Consider the following 17,533-nt stretch of genomic DNA (forward strand, 5'->3'; position numbering starts at 1 on the left):
GATGAGAGAGACTGTTATTGTTGCCAAAGGGGGTCCTGCAAGCTGCTGAGTCATGGGATGGAGTTAGTTTTTCACACGCACCATTTTGGTTTCATTTTAGTTTAATAAATAATGTTTTGTTTAGTTTTTCTTTGCTTACTTGAGGTATAGACTTGAATAATTTTAGAATCTTGTAAAAAAAACAATTCTTTTTTTTTTCACACCCTAATATGTGAAACCCTCAAATCAAAAGATGGTGTGTGTTCATTTCCCCATGACTGTACAACTACATTATTGTTAAGTTTTTTTTTTTCTCTTAAGTCCACCTTCTACATGTAATATGTTCTTACAGACATCCGAGGCCTTCGTACCTGGTTGCACAAGGCTGCAGCTCTTGGTGCCTGGAGCCCTCAGCACCATGACCTCACCCTGTGGTCACTCTCTGCTGTCACTCCAGTGGCAACAACCAAGTCATGCGCTACACACAAGACTCCGCTCACTTAAAGGCTCATTCTTCTCAAGCTGTTGTTATCCCCGCCCCCTCTTCAAGCGGTTTACAATCAATTGTTGTGAAGACGTTGCGCTCGTATTGAGATTTTTCTTACACTACACTACCGCCGCAGAGCCAGCAGATGGGGGAACTGAGCGCCACGCGATTGCCCCTGTGTGCAAATTGTGTGGTAATTTATTCTGTCTGGAGGCTTTTCCCATTATCTTGATGCCAGTGTCATCTCTTTTCTTCCACACCTGTGATTCTGAAGCTGGAAGTTTAATGGAGGCACAGTCAGGCAGGCTGTCACAGTTCAGCCTCTGAAGTTCAGTGCTGCTGGGCCTGGTTCTGTTGGGAATACAAGGCAGGGCAGGACTCAGGCAACTGCGCTGCCAAGATCATCACAGGTTCTCCTCCCCAGGCTCATTTCAACATTAGATGGCAGTTGCCTTGTACAGTAAGTGGCTGATTAATAGCCTAAATAGGGGAATGTCTCCCAGTGAATGTAGGAGAGTTAAAGGGCTAAGGAGTGGGGGTTTGGGGGGAGACAGCTGTCATCCACACGGATCTGCAGCTGACGAGCTATATGCCACATACTGAGACTGCAGCTGACTCGCTGAATAGACAACATTCTGGATTGTGAGGCAAACACACGAGCCTGGCTTGTTTCCACGTAGAATACCTCCCAGCAGCATGGCTGCACACTTACCGTGCTTCTTCACTGTCACTTGTAGTTGGAAATGGAGCACAGCTGTCCGAGACTATGATACCCGTTAGGAGGACAATTAGTACTCATATATCATAGATGAATAGATTAGGTTCATAAAACATGTATGAAGGCCATCTCTGGTCATACACAGAGTCCTTCCTCTATTCTAAACAGCTTCTACTGTCCATGATTTATGTTTTGGCATCCTGAAAATAAAACACTGTTCATACTTTGTGTTTCATTTCCTAATTACAATTTTTGTCTAAAAAACCAACAAATGAAAACCATTTTTATTTTAAATATATTCACCCCAGAGCATAAAGATGTGGCAAGTGAGCCAATATGGAAGCCAGTCAGTGAGAGGTTTCCTTTGTGTGTCTTGATTGGATTTGTCACCGCATCTGCTTAAGAAACTGCAAGACATTTTAATTACAGCCAATTAACAACATGTGATCAAGCGCCTTTTGATAAACGCACAGGCTCACCGAGGAGCTTTTTTTTTAAAAAAAAACAGCAGTATAGTCGAGTTTGGCTTTGTGTGCCCAAGCAGGGGGGAAAAAATAAACTGCAGGCTTAAGGCTGCCACCATCCACTTATCGGCTTGTTGCTGGTGTTGTGGGGGGCATCTGGGAGCAGCTCCTTTTGCTGCATGGGATGGCGCTTTGGGGCACACTGGAGGCCAGAGGCCATCACAAACCATGTGTGTGTATAACCCAGATGCTACGAAGAGGAGGAGGTCAAAGCAGGGGGGAGGAGCACAGCGGGACAGAGGCCACGGTGTCAGACAACAGGCCCACACTGTCTGACGTTACAAAATGTTGCCCCAAGGGACCGCGGGTGTCCAGATTAGCTAAAAGACGTCTTTGAAGACGCATAAAAGCCTCTGTCAGAAGATTTTAATATCACATCTGAGTGATGGAAAATATGAATGACCACAGTGTGAATCTCAAAGGAAATTGAAAAAGAATGTAGATCAGGGGAGGGAAAAAATGAAAGGAGGGGGGGATACATCAACAAATGAAAAGAAGGCTTTAGGCCAATAAAAAAGATATAAAAAACAAAACCAGAACTGTCATGTAAACAGTACAACTACACACACAGAAAAAAAAATAAAGTGATCCTCTTAAAATACAACATTCATCAATAAGTGGTTAATTAGACAATTGTTTTGTTTTCTAAATGTTTTTTGTCAAAAATAATAGAAATTTATAAAGCATGGGCATTTTAAAAAGTTCATTTTATTTTTTAGCCTCTCAGAAGAGGCTAAATCCAAGTTGCAGTCACGGCCTATGATTAGTGAAGCCATGGCCATTCATTTTATTTATTCACCTTTATTTAACCAGGCAAATCCTATTGAGATCACAGATCTCTTTTTCAAGGGAGGCCTGGGCCTGAAAGCAGCCTAAACATGCATGTTTTTGGACTGAGGGAGTGATCATATCTGTGGCAATTGACTCTATCTGCAGATCTGAGACGCTCCAGCTTATCACGCTCAATCCAATTTACTAAACATGTAATCACATCACTTATCTGGCTACATACCACATGTCTGTGTGAGACATCAACAGATGTCGAGAGCTGGATGGTGCACATTTTTAACCAGTGTACAGCACAAACACACCACATAATCTGTGTGGTGCAGACAGACTCCACTCTGAACCAAAACGGCCTGAAGTCAGTAACTCACTGGGATGCAAGTGCTGGCCACAAGTTGGAGACACAACACTGCGAGAAAATGTGAATCTTTTCACTTGGAATCAAGGCAAATTCCCACATCTACGATTGTTGTAAGAATGTTACCCAAACTTCCAGCAGCATTTGGGCAACACTAGAGATGGGATTTATGGCTCTTTGAAGGGATCCGGATTTTGCAGACCCGTTACTTTCAAAAAGCTGTTCAAAAAAGCCAGTTTTTGGGCAATACTGCCGGTGAGTAGTAGTGTGCAAATTTTTGACACTTGTAACTGCCACTTGACAATTGCAACAATATCATGCAACGATGCTGTGATAGTTCTGTGTGACAAATCTGGACCACATAAATACAGGTCTTCTCCTCTATCCAGCAACCATTTTGTCATAAGACATCAAGTGATATGGATCTCAGAGAAGAAGTGTAGAAGCTACTGGATAAGGAGCATGATGCAGCATGTCTTCTTGCTGCTGGTGCATGTAATCTTCAGATCTCACTGTTGTCTCTATTCAGTCACAGTTCAGTTTCATAGGTTGTCAATCACTCAGAGTTGTCTCACATTTCTTTCACTTTCTGACTTAGGGTGGGAGACCAGTTGGGAACTCAAAATTGTAGAAAAATTGTCAATTTTCAGTTGCAGTCTCACTAAATTTTAAGTGTTTGTGACCAAGCAACCAGCAAACCGTGCAGCTGCATTTTGAGCCTATTTTCACGTGTTTGCAGGGATACAAGACAAACAACCATTCACTCTCTCACTCACACAAGGACAATTTTAGAGTTAGCAATTAACCTAACATCCATGTTTTTGGTCTGTGGGAGGAAACCGGAGTACCTGGAGTAAACCTACGTGAGCACAGGGAGAACATGCAAACCCCACCCAGAAAGGCTTCTCTTTTAATGCACATTTATAAAAAAATAAATAAATATAACTTCTCGAGACCCTAAATTGTAGTGACAATGGCTTTATGCATCAAAATAATTAATTCTGTTCAGCTTAGACCTGTGGCCTTTATTCAGGGAGAAAAACAGGTCTTGTTGCTAGGTTTTAAAGTATTTTTCTATTTAAATGTTTAAATACAATATTTTCATGTATTATTTTACTGTTAATTGTTTAGATTTTTTTTTTTATGTTTGTGAGGTTCTTGGAGGCGGCCCTGCAAAACTGTATTGTAGGCCATGAGCATTATTCATTGTCTATTTCCACCACATTGTACTCACCTAGACCCGCTTTGTATCCACCTTTGCAGCCGCCTCAACCATTATGATTTCATCTATGGGCGTGATGAAATGAAGATGTGAAGATTTTTACCAGTTTTTAATCATTTATAATCTGTGTACTTTTTAGACCTGGAGATTCAGAGCTGTAGTCTCTGATGTTTTCTGTCGAGCTCTCACGCAGGTGTCAAAATGTAGCTGTAGCGCTTTAGAATTCATGGAAACTAAACTGAGAAGAGTTTAAGACCAGTTTGAGACTCCTGCATGACATGAGAGTGACGCAAGAACACTGAGAACCCTTAAGACTGTTTTGAAACATTTTGGAAACTCCCTCACAAACTATTTATAATTAGTGATTTGATTTGTGATTTTTTTTTGGAATACTTGCCCTAGACCTGCCACTATTCTGCTAAACAAACCCTTCCATCCTGCTGTGTGAATATAAAAGCTGTGGGCTAAAATCCTCCCAAGACTCTGCCGTTGTAGGAGCTCTAACATAAAGAGTCATGATGGAAAGGGAATGTGAGTTCACCGGGAGGTCAAATAAAGCTTGTAGAGCAAAAAGGCTCAGAAAAGGACATTTGTTTCAGCTTTCCTGCCACTAAAAAGTCCAACTCGGAACATTTATGGTTTATTGACATTTTGAACAGCTGCTACACTGAAGCTGGGGAACATTCCTCATTGCTTTTTTAATATTCCAAAGGTTGCAAAACACACCATGTGCAAACAAACTACATTCTGTTTAAATATTCAAAAAGTTGCTGTAAAGACAAAAAAGGTTTCCCAATTTGTTTTGCACATGCTCTGCAGCCCAGACAGTTTTATCGAAATGTTCCAGAAGGGGCTATCTACACAAGCACAAATAAGTCAGACTGGAGATTGTCTGCTGCCAGCTCCTTAATTCAGTCAGAATAATATCCATCTGTGAAACAAACAGGAGTCACTGAGTGATTCATTTTAAGCTGAAAGCCTCTGATCTGCTCCTTTTATAACACCTGCACGCAACAAAAGGCAGACCGAAAAACTTTGCAATAAGAAAGTGAAAAGCATCAACAATTTAGCAGCTGCACGAATTAAAAGACTTACATAAAGTAATCGGAAGCAGAAAGAGATGATAACAAAGCAGGACAGACGCGTCAGTGTTGTTTTCTGCTTTCTCCTGATGGCAACATAAGTGTCTTCCAATCATAAGGTTGTATTAAATACATTGTAGATTTAAAAGCAAAATGTATGTAACTGCACAGTAAGAGAAAATATTTCTATTTTTCCATTTCTATTGAATTTAGTCTAATTATTGATGGGTCCTGTTTCGATAAGCAGTCAAGTTATTTCAAGCTGTCAGTATTCAGATGACGATCTATTTAAATGGGGTATTAATATCACTGAGGCATGCCTCATTTCAGCTCCTCAACCACCTGGACGGAAAGTTTCAGAGGAAACACATTTTTAACCCCTTTTAGTTTCATCAATATTATTAGAAAATTCCTGTTTATTCAATACGTGACTGTTTATTGGGAACTAATGGAACAACTTGTTAATTCTATGTAATATAAAATAAGTGAAGTAAAACAGAAGGGATACTTTTCACAGTCAGTCGGTTTGCTGTCAGCTTTATAAAACTTAGCTGCAATTAAGATGCTATTTTATTTATTATTCTGCAACTTGCCACATTTCTAAAACGTCTTCAAAGCAAATGTCTCCCATCATACAAACTGATTAAACTTGGATTGCTTGCATAGTCCACATTTCACTTGCCTAATTTATTTCCTTTTGATCAGCTTATCTCTAATTTCTAACCACCAAACTTGTCTGAAAAACAGTTAAATAGAGTACTGTGCAAAGGTCTTCAGCTGTTCCTCATTTTTTAAAATGTTTTCCTTCCAAGCAGTGAGACTTTCTTTTATTTTTTTTAGTGTTCTAGGTCAATGGTTCGTCAGATTTTCTAAGAATCTACCCAGAGTTGTGTCAACACAAAACATGATTTAACAAAGAACCAATTTTAAATTCTTCAGGCTCTTTACGAGCAGCCTGTCACAAAGACACAATTTGTTCACATTTCTTTAGTTGAATCTATGAAGAATACCAAAGGTAATACTGAGCGTACAGTAGATGATCAGCTGAAGGATGCTGCATCTCTCAGGTCCTGTTTCAGGTTTTTGATGATCCTGTTTTTTTTTCAGAGCTGTTCAGATGTTCATTTCCTCTTTTGCTCTCTACTTGTTCAGTTTCCTCATTTTGTTTTAGTACACTGAAGAATATTGTCATGGTTAGGCACAATACAAGGACCAAACAGAAAATAAGTGCCAAATCAGCCTAAATCCAAAAGCAAATACTTTGAAAGACCCTCAGAAAGCCAGAAGAACAATTGATCAAGAATGATTTAAAATATTTGATATTATATAAGTATAATAATAGTATAAAATAGTATAGTATAATAGTATAAATAGTATAAAAAAGTCAAACTTTTACATAGTTCTGTAATACTGCATTTGCAAAAAAAAAAGTTGTTCCCTTCTGACATCCATCTTTGTTCTGACCACCACCACCCTCCCCTGAGGAAACTGGGTATCATCTGTTCTCCAAGTGCGCTTGACACCTGTTACTGCTCCCTGACCACAGCCTCCATATCAGCTTTCCAGTCCAGTTTACTGTAACACCAAACAACATTGTGACATCATTTATCTCAGGCTGATGATGGCTCACTGTGGCTGAAGAGGGTCGTGTTACTGACAGAAAAAGTGCTCGCTTCGAATGCCTCTGTAAATGTGACAAACATGCACAAGACTGAAACAATATTGTAAACAGAAACACTGAAGTTAATGAAATAAAACTGACTTTTGCTTGTTTGGATCATCCATCCATTCATTCTTTTTAATCAGCTTGTTCCTGTTTGGGATAATAGGCAGCTGATGGCTATCTCCAGTGATCATTAGGTGAGAGACATTTTACACCCTGAGCAGGTCGTCAGTCTTGTCCAGATCAGTTTGGTGTTAGAAATTTAGAAGCCTTGTGGCCCGAGGATTGAAGTTGTTGCACATTCTGGCTGTTCTTGATTTTAAATGAGCAACATTTTTCAGAATGTTCATAAATTGAACGACTTGTAACAACAGGAAGCCCAGGAAACTCATCTGAGTTTCTGATATTTCTCACCACTTCCAGATCCAGGACACTCAAGTTCGACCTCTGTTTATACAAAACGTTGTAAGTCCTTCCAGCTGGATTACTGAGTCAAAGATACTGCTATGAAGCCAGGTTTCAGTCAATAAAACAACACAAGTCTCCCATTTCATGCTGCTTGTGCAACTGCAGATGTATGTACTCCACCCAAGAAGTGGACATTGATGAGAAAAGTCAATGGTCATGTAAGTCTGTGCTGTTTAGCTTTAAGTCATGTCTTGATCCTGCATTTGCGCCATTAACATCTTCTAGAACATGTTAATGAGGGGGTTCTTTTTTGTCAGTCCAAGAAAGGGGGCTCTAGAGAAAAAATTGGTAATCACTGTCCTAGAACATTGTTTTCTGTGTGTCCTCTCCTGGCTCACTAGCTGCCTTCTCAGCAGTTTGTTGTATAGTCATGGTACAAGTACCACTGGTGGTATTCAGGATTCCTCTAAAGTCGGAAACGTAGTTGTTCATGCTTTTGTGAGTCCATGTAGGTAACTTGTTTGCGAGTGCACACTCTTGTGTTCATATTTCAGCAGAATCAAAACATTGCACTCAGGGGTCTAGTCTTCATTACAACCAAAGGTGGGGATGATGTGCCTATTTGTTAACTGTCTTTTCTGTCTGTGTCTGTTTGACATAGTTTTTGTGTTCTTGTGGTCCCTGAGTGATACATTCAACTCCTTCAACAGTATTTCCACTAAACAAGCGTTCGTGTTGCTTTTCTTCTTCTCGTGGTTTGACCAGTGGTCTTGTTTGACTGTTGTATCTTTGGTGAAAGAGGTCTGTATGCAACACGCACGAGCAACATAATCACAAAAAACTGGGCAGCAGATGCTTGTTCACCAAGGGGGCTGGCAGTGTAAAGATTGGGTTTTGTTTTTGTTTTCTTTTGGATTTATGTTGCACTTGTTTCCTTGTTTGTGCCTTGTTCCCTGTGCCTCAGTCAGTATTCACTTCCCTTCTGTTTGCCCCTGATTGTCTGCCACGTCCATCTTCACCTGTCAGTTATTGTAATCACTCACCTGTGCCCACTACCCATAATCATCCCCTGTGTTTAAAACCTGGTCATTTTCTCCATCACCCCGCTGGATCATTGTTGTGTTTCTTGTTCTGCTCCTTGCCCTACCTTGCCATGCCCTGTTCCTTTGTTTGGATTAATCTGTTTGTTTAAATTAATAAACTAGTTTCCTTTTAAAGATGATCTTGCGTTCTGGGATCGCCTCTGTCTCCCCTCGCCATGACAGGCAGACCTTAGCGAACAGATACAGATGGCAGTATTTACGACACATCAGAGTGGACGCTGAAAGCAAAAATAAAGCAGGTTTCTGTCCTAAGGGTACTCAGAAGAAATTTAGGCATCAAATATTTACAAGTTAAATTACAAGGTAATTAAGTGTCATAAACTGAACTGTGATAGAACGCTAAAAAGCAGAGATTGCCAATAAAATAAGTGGTTCAAGCTAATTATGACCTTGGCTCCAAACTGAAACTACTCAAAACAAAAACGCAGAGGAGAACATTTTGGGAGCCCATTTCAAATAATGAGTGGGCGATAGTTCACCGATATGTTAGTGGCTCCTAAAGTAGAACCAGTGAAGACAGAGTGCGGGACCTGTGAGCAACAAAAGGTGAAAATCAGGGAGAAAAAATTTGATTCAAACTATCTCAAATTTGTATTTAGTTGTCATGAGGTAGAGGAAGAGCCAAGACCACCATGTTTGTGGTGAGGTTCTCAGCACTTAATGCATCACAACTTAAACTGTACCTTTCAAACAGGGTTAGGGATTTAACCAGTTTAATCATTTATGTCAGGTATAAATATAGTTTGTAAGCTTATACTACTGTTTGCAATGTTTGTCACAATAGGTGGCACTTGAAGAGTTTATTTTTCAAGTGATGTTATAAAAAGTTTGAGAGCCACTACTGCATAGCACCTCCTTTGTAACATAAAGTGTAAACTCTTCCTCAAACAGTTCCTCTTTATTGCCAGAAACAGCTCTTAGCATATGTAAACTGAAACATGTACTTTTCCCTGAAGCCGAAGCACTTGCTGCATCTTTGTGCACCGTCAATTTCAAACTCAAATTTAAATGGTAAATGGCTTGCACTTGTACAGTGCTTTATCAAGTCCAAGGACCCCAAAGCGCTTCACACTATAATCATTCACCCATTCATCCACACATTCAAACACTGAATAAAAAGAACAAAAGCTTTAAAAAAAGAACAGGCTGAAAATCCAGAATGGAAGAGGGTTCATTTCTTGAAATACAGCGTTACCTCTGACACGGTTTCTTTTCTTCACCAATCTCATGTTTTTTCCTTGTGGTTTAACTAACACTCAGACCAGTGTTTATGTCAGGGAGTTCAGTCTGGCCTTTCTGAGCAGAGCAGCAGGGTGCTCTGTTTTGGTCCACAGGGCAAGCGATAATGACTTCACACACCTTCCTGCTCCTGTACACCCAATAAGTTCCAATAATGAAGGTGACAGCAGCTGGATGATTTCTGTCTCTCTGAACCGCTGGTGATAGGAGCTATGAGCTGCTATCGTGTATGAACTGGTGAGTATGTGTCACAATCAGTCCAAGTGTGGTCAACTATGAACTCAATTAAAAGTCTCAGTTAATAGTGGGTGAATAACCTGTAACCTACTGATATTGCACAGAAGAAATAACCTATAAATATAGGAAAAACATAGGAATGTAAAAAATAAAAATAAATATATAGCACAACTACTCAAGATGAAAATGACGTGGGTGGTTGCCAGACTCAGAGCATATTCAGAGAAATCTGAATTTTCATGTATCATCCCTTCTGGCAGTAAATGTGTGAAACATCCACATGGGGTTTTACGAGCTGAGCACTATTGATCACCGTGGATATGAGCCTGCAGGGTATGTCTGCTGCGGAAACACCGTTGATTTTTCCAGACTCAAGACCATGAACCTCGTTTTGAGCCTGAGAGGGTAATAATAGTAGCTTAGGCCCAGTCCCCCCCCCACACACACACACACAACATAAAAACCCATCCCTCTCGCTCCTCTCATTTACCTTACACACATTCGCTGAGTGGGGAGTCTCATTCTGATCATTACAATCAAGCTTTTAAGCACACCGTCTCTAGCACAGTGTGCGATGTGTGTATTTAGGAGGAGAACTCAGAGTGATCACAACAGACAGGTGGATAAATGGAGGAAGGTGTACAAGCAGTGGCAGTGACCACTTCTCCTCCACCTCTCCAAAACCTCTCAGGCAAGTCAACAGCATCACAGACAGAAAGAGAGCAGCGGTGGAGGGCTTTGTTTTGTTGTTATTTTCGTGTTCTCATCCTCACAGCAATTATATAGCAGTCCGAGAGAGCCCTCAAACGAGGAGGTGGAGGAGATAGGCATACATATAGGCATACTTTGGAGTCTAAAAGTGCACAGATGTGTTAGGTTCAAGCTCAGCCTGAGGTAACGAGTGAACCCAGCAGAGGAGAAGGGCTCCATCGCTTGGATCTGGAATCAGACGTATGTCTAACCTGCACAGTTCACAGTAGAATAATGTACTGACTGTTTTACTGCCAGTATTGACAACAATAGGCTTTATGTCATTTTATAGTTCCACAATTATCTATTTAATCATAAATTAGTTTTATTATCGCCCACCACCGAAGGTGGAGCAGTAATTATTTTGCCCGTGTCTCTGCGTGTGCATGTGTCTTTGTTTGTCTGTACTGTTATATCTCATGAATCAACTGATGTATTTTAAAAAAAGAAATCAGAAGGTAATCACTGGATGTGCATCTACAGCTGATTAACTTTTGAGGTCAACCAGATTCAAGATGGTTGCCACAAGAAAACCATCTTAGCAAACACAAAAAATGGTTTTAAGTCAGCCAATTTTACAGATATTGAGCTAGAATTCGGTATGTTTGTAGATGAGACTGATCCTCAACTTATAGTGCTAACTGATTACTGGAGCTACTTTATGTTAACCACTGAATGTTCAATAACAGTAAGCTGAGACTAGAAGACTGATTTAAAAAAGTGCTGGATCCAGATCAATATCAAAAATTATTTTCTTCCAGGTTGGGCCATGTCCCATCTGTGTGCAATTTTTTAAGCACCACCATCAATATCTTTTTGAGTAAATAAACTGAAAGTAACCCAAACCAACCATGTAACCTCCTTGGCAGGAGTAATAAAGCTTTTGTTTGTGCTAGCAGATAGACTGGATTTCACTAAAAATAAATAAAATACTGTAGGTTGCCTGTGCCACGCAGTAAAACAGAGGTTAGTAATGTTGCCTCAAAGCACAAAGGTCTTGTGCTTTGAGGCAACATTTGACTCCTGGCTGGGGCCTTTCTGTTACGTTCTCCCTGTGCATACAAGGGTTTTCTCCAAAGGCTCAATTTTCCTTCCACAGTCCAAGAACACACTAAAGTGTCCTTAGATCTCTGTCTGACCGCTGGAGATAGGCCCCAGATCCAAGCAACCCTGAACAGGATCAGGTGGCTATAGGACACGGATGGATGGATGGATGGATGGATGGATGGATGGATGGATGGATGGATGGATGGATGGATGGATGGATGGATGAATAGAAAAAAAGGGTAAAAGTGGCCAATGACATTTTACTGGCAATGTCAGCATCAGTCAAGATTCAGCTATTAAAAGTATTGAGTTACTGTGATGAATTTACAGATTGATAGGAGTAGAAAATGTAACATAATTTTTAGAAAACAAGAGTAATTATTAGTTCTTCTAGTAATCTAATTTCCACTGAACCTTTCATTGCAATTTGCTGTCAGAAACATGACATTTACCAACCAGTGGTTTTAAATTGCAGAAAAAAGGGTGACATGTTAGCACAGAAATAATAATATTTCAAATAAAAAAGCTGATAAAAAAGATGTTTTATTTGGGTTTATTCTAATTCTGACAGATTTTAGTTGTCTAGTGAAAACAATTGTTTCTACGACATGTAAATGATAATAAATTACTAACCAGTGGCTTCAGATAATGTGTAAAGGTCTTTGCACAGGGAAATACCACCCCCTGGTAAAAATGTGATTTATATCCTGGTAACATTCCCCTGAGACACAGGGCTTTTACTCTGAAGATCTTGGGTCAATAGCTGCTGATGCACATGAGTAACCTTTAAAATGTCTACTGTGAAATGCATACATAGTGAGGTTGGCTGACTGCTGCGTTTTGGGATAATTAGGTCTGCAAACTGGAAAAAATCTTTTCTTAAATCTATTTTAGCTTGATTTAATGTATTCTCTTTTATCAAAAAAAAAAAAAAAAAAACATCCCAGAGGAGTTTCCAGCCATCAAAGAGTCACTTCACATAGCTGGTTCTTGTGTTTTCTTCTGTATTTTGATAGGATTTAAGCAGCCAAAGGAACACAGAGGATCAACAGGCCTTTTCCATGGGCTCAACTCAGCCCTACTCAGAGTCTTTCCACTGGTTGGTCCTAACTGCGTTCAGCTCGATTCTTAGAATGTATTCTGCTGAGGTTCTATCTAAGCGAGCCAAGCCGAGCTGAAGATTTGACGTTAGCAGGCTGCAGGCTGCAGGCTGCAGGCCATGGATTGGTCAGAGAGTGATGTCCATTATGAGAGTGTCTCCTTCAGAAGAAACCCACCATTTTTAAAACCTTGCAACTGCAGCATTCGTTTTTGTTATTTACTTAAGAAAAAAAAATCTATAATATATCCATTAAAAAGGCAACACGTAAACCAACACTGTGGTACTATGAGGAAGTGCAGACGATTCAGTGCTTTTTGGCTGATGACAGCATTCAGACGGAGCTAGACCAAATGGACTCAATTTATGGGCCCTGACCGCCAGAGGGAAGGTGGTCTCAACTCGGAAATGGCATTTTTGAAAACTGTAGCAGAGAAAAGTTAGTGTTTTTTGACTTTATTTTACTTCTTTACCCATTGGTGGTACGTTTTGAGTCGCTGCACCTGTCCACATTGAGGCAGCACTCTGTTATTTGGAAAACCACTGAGACCATGTAGAACCGAGTTAGCTCAAATTAGGGCAAAGCAATTCGTGCTGATTTGATTCGAGCTAATATTAACTTCAGCCACACATGAAATAGCCAAATCCCTCAGAAATACAAAAGCAAAAGTAATTTCTTCTCACTAGATGAGGTAATTCCCTTGTACCAAATCTGCAAGGTTTAAAACACATAATGAATCTGAAAATGTTCACCGTGCTCAGTGTTTTGTGAAACTAAAGTCCAGACTCTTTGTTCAAATCAGGATGTCCTGTCTGAGAGGACAAAGCAGACGTGAAACAAGAAAAAAAAGTAGTGTCGGTTTACTGCTGAGCTTCTTTACGGCCAGTGAGGAACTGATTCCTGTTGACATAACTTTGACGACAGCGAGTCAAGTTTGCAGTGATCGTGCCACAGAAATCACCCAAGGAACTGACGGCATTTACAGCAAACAGAAATGCAACGAGAGCTTTACTGTGAAAACATTTCAAACATAATTGTTTCATTGTTTAAGCAGACTCCACTCAGCTGTTTGCCTATATGCGAGGACCTGGATTGATTTAAACTGTTAGTCCTATAGATTACTGGTGACCCACAAACACTCTGGTGTCTGACTCTGAATTAGGCCTCAAGCAACAAGCCTGAAAGGCCAGGTTTACAACATTTCTCTAGTTCCAAACACCAGCAGTCATTTTGTTTCCATTCATTCTCAGTAATACTTATTCATCAAAATAGAAATTCTTCTTGTTAGGATCGCCGTTGTTCAAGATGAATAGCTAAACGAAGGCCTGTTTTTATTGTATTTGTTTTTTCCAGACTATTACATTTCTTTCTCAAAAATGACACAGATTAGCCAATATTAAACCTGAAAAACTGTTAAAAAAAAAAAAGAGGCCCTTGTTTGGCTAGCCATTAGCCTAGCCAGGATGAAGGCTTCTGCTCTTTTCTCCATCCTTTGTGCTCTATGATTGACGTCACGACTGATAAGGATACTATTAAAAACTATTTGATAGTCATCCCGTCAAATATGACCAGACTATCCTCTTAAGTGATAAGTTTACTTTAGCTATAATATATGCATTTCCATTTATCAAGGAGGTTGTAGCACTAATGTGCCTTAAACTAACTCTTTTGTATTTTTTGTACAAAAGTTCATGAGTATTCCTAAAATACACTGAGGCAACGAGCAATTGTTGCTTTGCAAAAAAAGAAAAAAGCCTAATTTTTCCATTTTAGCTTTAGCTAACTGTAGTTTAGTATGTAGCAGTAACCGCTGTCCAGTTTCTGCCGATCAAGTTAAATTCATTAAAATGATTGATGTCTTCTGTTATAAAGTAAGCTCCCAGATTTAGTAAAAATTATGGTATTGTAAAAAAAAAGTCAAGAATTAAAAGCTCCTTCTGTGTTAAAATTGTCCTTAAATCATTTTGTGTCGCTATCATTGATATTAATATCCTGATGGGATATTGTGAGAGCCTGCGAGATGCAGTAGTGCACAGATGAGGTCGACCCTCAGCTACTACTACAAAATTTAGCTCACTATCCGTAAAACTGACTGAGTTGCAAAGTTATGAACATTGTGTTGGCTAATGTCAATTAGCTGTGGTGGCCATCTTGAATATGAGTAAGTATGAAAGTTAATCAGTTGTAGATGTACATCCATTGATTACATTCTGAATGTTTCATTAAAATTCATTCAGTGGTTCATGAGATATTTTGCCAACAGACAGACAAGGTTGATACCAGCAATTAATGCTAAGTTTTAAGCAAAGATATTGCATAATGTTTAGTGCTTGAAGTATATGTTGGGGGTAATACTCAACTAGTAAAGCATCAAATTTTAGCAAAATATCTGTAAAATTGACTGAGTTTCAGCCATTTTTGTGTTTGCTGAGGTCAGAAGGCTGTGGTGGCCATCTTGAATTGGGTTGACTCCAAAAGTTAATTAGTTGTAGATGTTCATCCAGTGATTACGGATTGTGAGTTTTAATGAACTCCATCCACTGGTTGAGGAGACATTTTGCTAACACTACAAACAAATGAACATACAAACAGCTACATAAACACAGGCAGACTCCCATTGAAACTAAATTACCAGCAAAAATATGTTCTGTATGACAGGAATTTTTCTTTTTAAAACACCTGCAGTACCGACATTTCAAAGCTCCTATGAACATTATTCTGATGTGTTTTATAATGCTAAAACAAAAAGTGTTAAATACAATAGCTCACTGGGGTCTTTAGATTTGCATCTATTGTAACAGACTCTGTCGGAGTTTGGTCTTTCTGGGAAAAAGGACATTTCCATACATAACCAGTCTGGCCTGAACAGCAATGCAAGTGCTGAGCTGCACAAACCAGCAGGGCAACTTCATCAGATAGCCTCCCTGGCACTAATCTGTGCAGAGAGAGTCATAATGACACGGTGTGGGAAAGCCACATCACATCAGCATGAAAAATGCTGACGAACAACTTCTCACACTACAAACAGGGCTTTGAGGAGAGGTGGGAACACGCCTTCAGCTCAGGTCACACCGCTCACGTTGTCGTCCCGTTTACACTTTCCTGGACGCCCTCGTGGATAAAGGCTCCCTGACTGGCAGATGAGTCCTGTGTGGCGGACTGAGCAGCGGCACTGGAATATTCCCTTCTAGCTCGACTGAATCACAAATGCTGAGCGCTCTGAAAGCAGAGGAACATCCCAGACTAAGGCCAAAACACAAATGCAGCGCCGCCTGCGTCCGGCAGAGAAAGGGAGGCACATGTTGCTGTTGTGAAACACAAATTCAATATAGTCACCTAAACAAAGCAGTCCTGGTGCCTTTGTTCTGGATCTTTCACACACTTCCTGCTGCTGGGCTTCTGACGAATGAAGGGCACAAGCAGGCACCTTCTCACTGTACCAGACTAAATCAGCTCCTATTTATATTTCGAGCAGTGGCTCAAAAGTAATTTTTTTTGTTGTTTTTTTAGTGTGTGTGTGTGTGTGTGTGTGTGTGCCAAACCCAGCAACACATGAGTCCGAGGTGACACAAGACCCGTACAGGATATCACATGCCTCCCTATCTATTGTTTGTTTTGTCCAGGAAACAGGATATTCACACAGAGGAGAGCCAGCAGCTGACCACAGCAGGGTAAAAACCTGTGCTGCTGACGGCTGCACCACGCCACTCCACTGCCTTAAACCATATTTCTGAGTAACTCCAACACACCTTTCTAATGGGTCAGAGAGACACTTGTGTTGACATGTCAACACCTGGCTGACACTCAGCCAGCAGCAGTCAGGTGACTTGCAGGCTTTACTTTATGGGATCTATAATCACACTTATGGTATTTTTATTTTCTTTTTAAGTTATTTATTTTAAGCTACAGACTTTTTAAATGGCGTTTTAAAAGAAGACAAATATGAGCAAAGTGTGCAGCATAAAGAGGGAAGACAACAAAAGAAAACACCTGGCTACCTGGAAGGCGATCAGCAGTCTTTTCTTTTTTGTTTAGTGTTAAAGCGGACAGAAAAAGCAGCTGGGTACGAAAGCGACTCTCACCTTCTGTCTTTTGTTGTGATCTGATCGCACTTTTATTGTCTTGCCAGCCGGCGCCGGGCGGTCACTCACACACAAAAACCCTCGGCTCTCCTCCGGAACATGACGGCTGCTGGCTGCGGGCGAAGAGGCGCTCCGGCGGAGCTCATCGGAGGCGGAAACGGGGAGACCAAACAGAGTCCGACAGGGAGACAGAGACAGAGACAGAGACAGAGATGTGTTGCCTGTTCGGTTAAAAAAAAAAAAAAAAAAAAAAAACGATCCCGGTCCAGGCAGGAGGGGAGGGGAGGGGAGGGGGGTACCCATCCAGCCACACTCCCCGCCTCCTCTCAGATGGGACACTTGAATGTCCCTCTGCTGCTCCGCTGCCGGCCAATAGGAGAGCTGCCCGCTGCCTGATAGGAGGACAATCTAAAAAAGGAGAAATCCAATCTAGCTGGGAAAATGGTTGACATTCAGTCCTTTATGTTTAAGTCCTCATAGGTAATTGTGTAAACAGACCAGAAACTCCAACAGGTGCTTCATCCTCCAGCTTCTCAAAGAACAAGAAAGTTGGATGGATGTGGTTAGTTCAGCTCCTGGTGAAAATTACAACCAGAAGTCTGGAGACTGGCTGTGGAGGTAATGTTTTGAAGAGGACCACCAGAAACACAACCTCCTCACTGTCCAGTCGCCTCCCGCTGTCCGACCTCCACCGGCCACCTCTAGCTGTCCGGATGGGAAACTTCTTGAAGACTGTGTGACATCATTG

General features: G+C 40.6%; 1 protein-coding gene across 2 annotated transcripts in view; it reads right to left on the reverse strand.

Moving 5' to 3' along the window:
* The window catches only part of frmd4ba (FERM domain containing 4Ba), a 51,231-nt gene extending 34,236 nt beyond the window's left edge, over positions 1-16,995 (reverse strand). The window contains exon 1 of one of the 2 annotated variants that reach the window (XM_037975098.1): positions 16,786-16,995. The gene's annotated coding sequence lies outside the window, so the exon portion shown is untranslated. The remainder of the gene's footprint in view (positions 1-16,785) is intronic. The other variant, XM_037975097.1, reaches the window with a different exon arrangement.
* Between the last annotated feature and the right edge of the window lie 538 nt (positions 16,996-17,533).

Source organism: Kryptolebias marmoratus, linkage group LG4, assembly GCF_001649575.2.
Source record: "Kryptolebias marmoratus isolate JLee-2015 linkage group LG4, ASM164957v2, whole genome shotgun sequence".
Classification (NCBI taxonomy): Eukaryota; Metazoa; Chordata; class Actinopteri; order Cyprinodontiformes; family Rivulidae; genus Kryptolebias; species Kryptolebias marmoratus.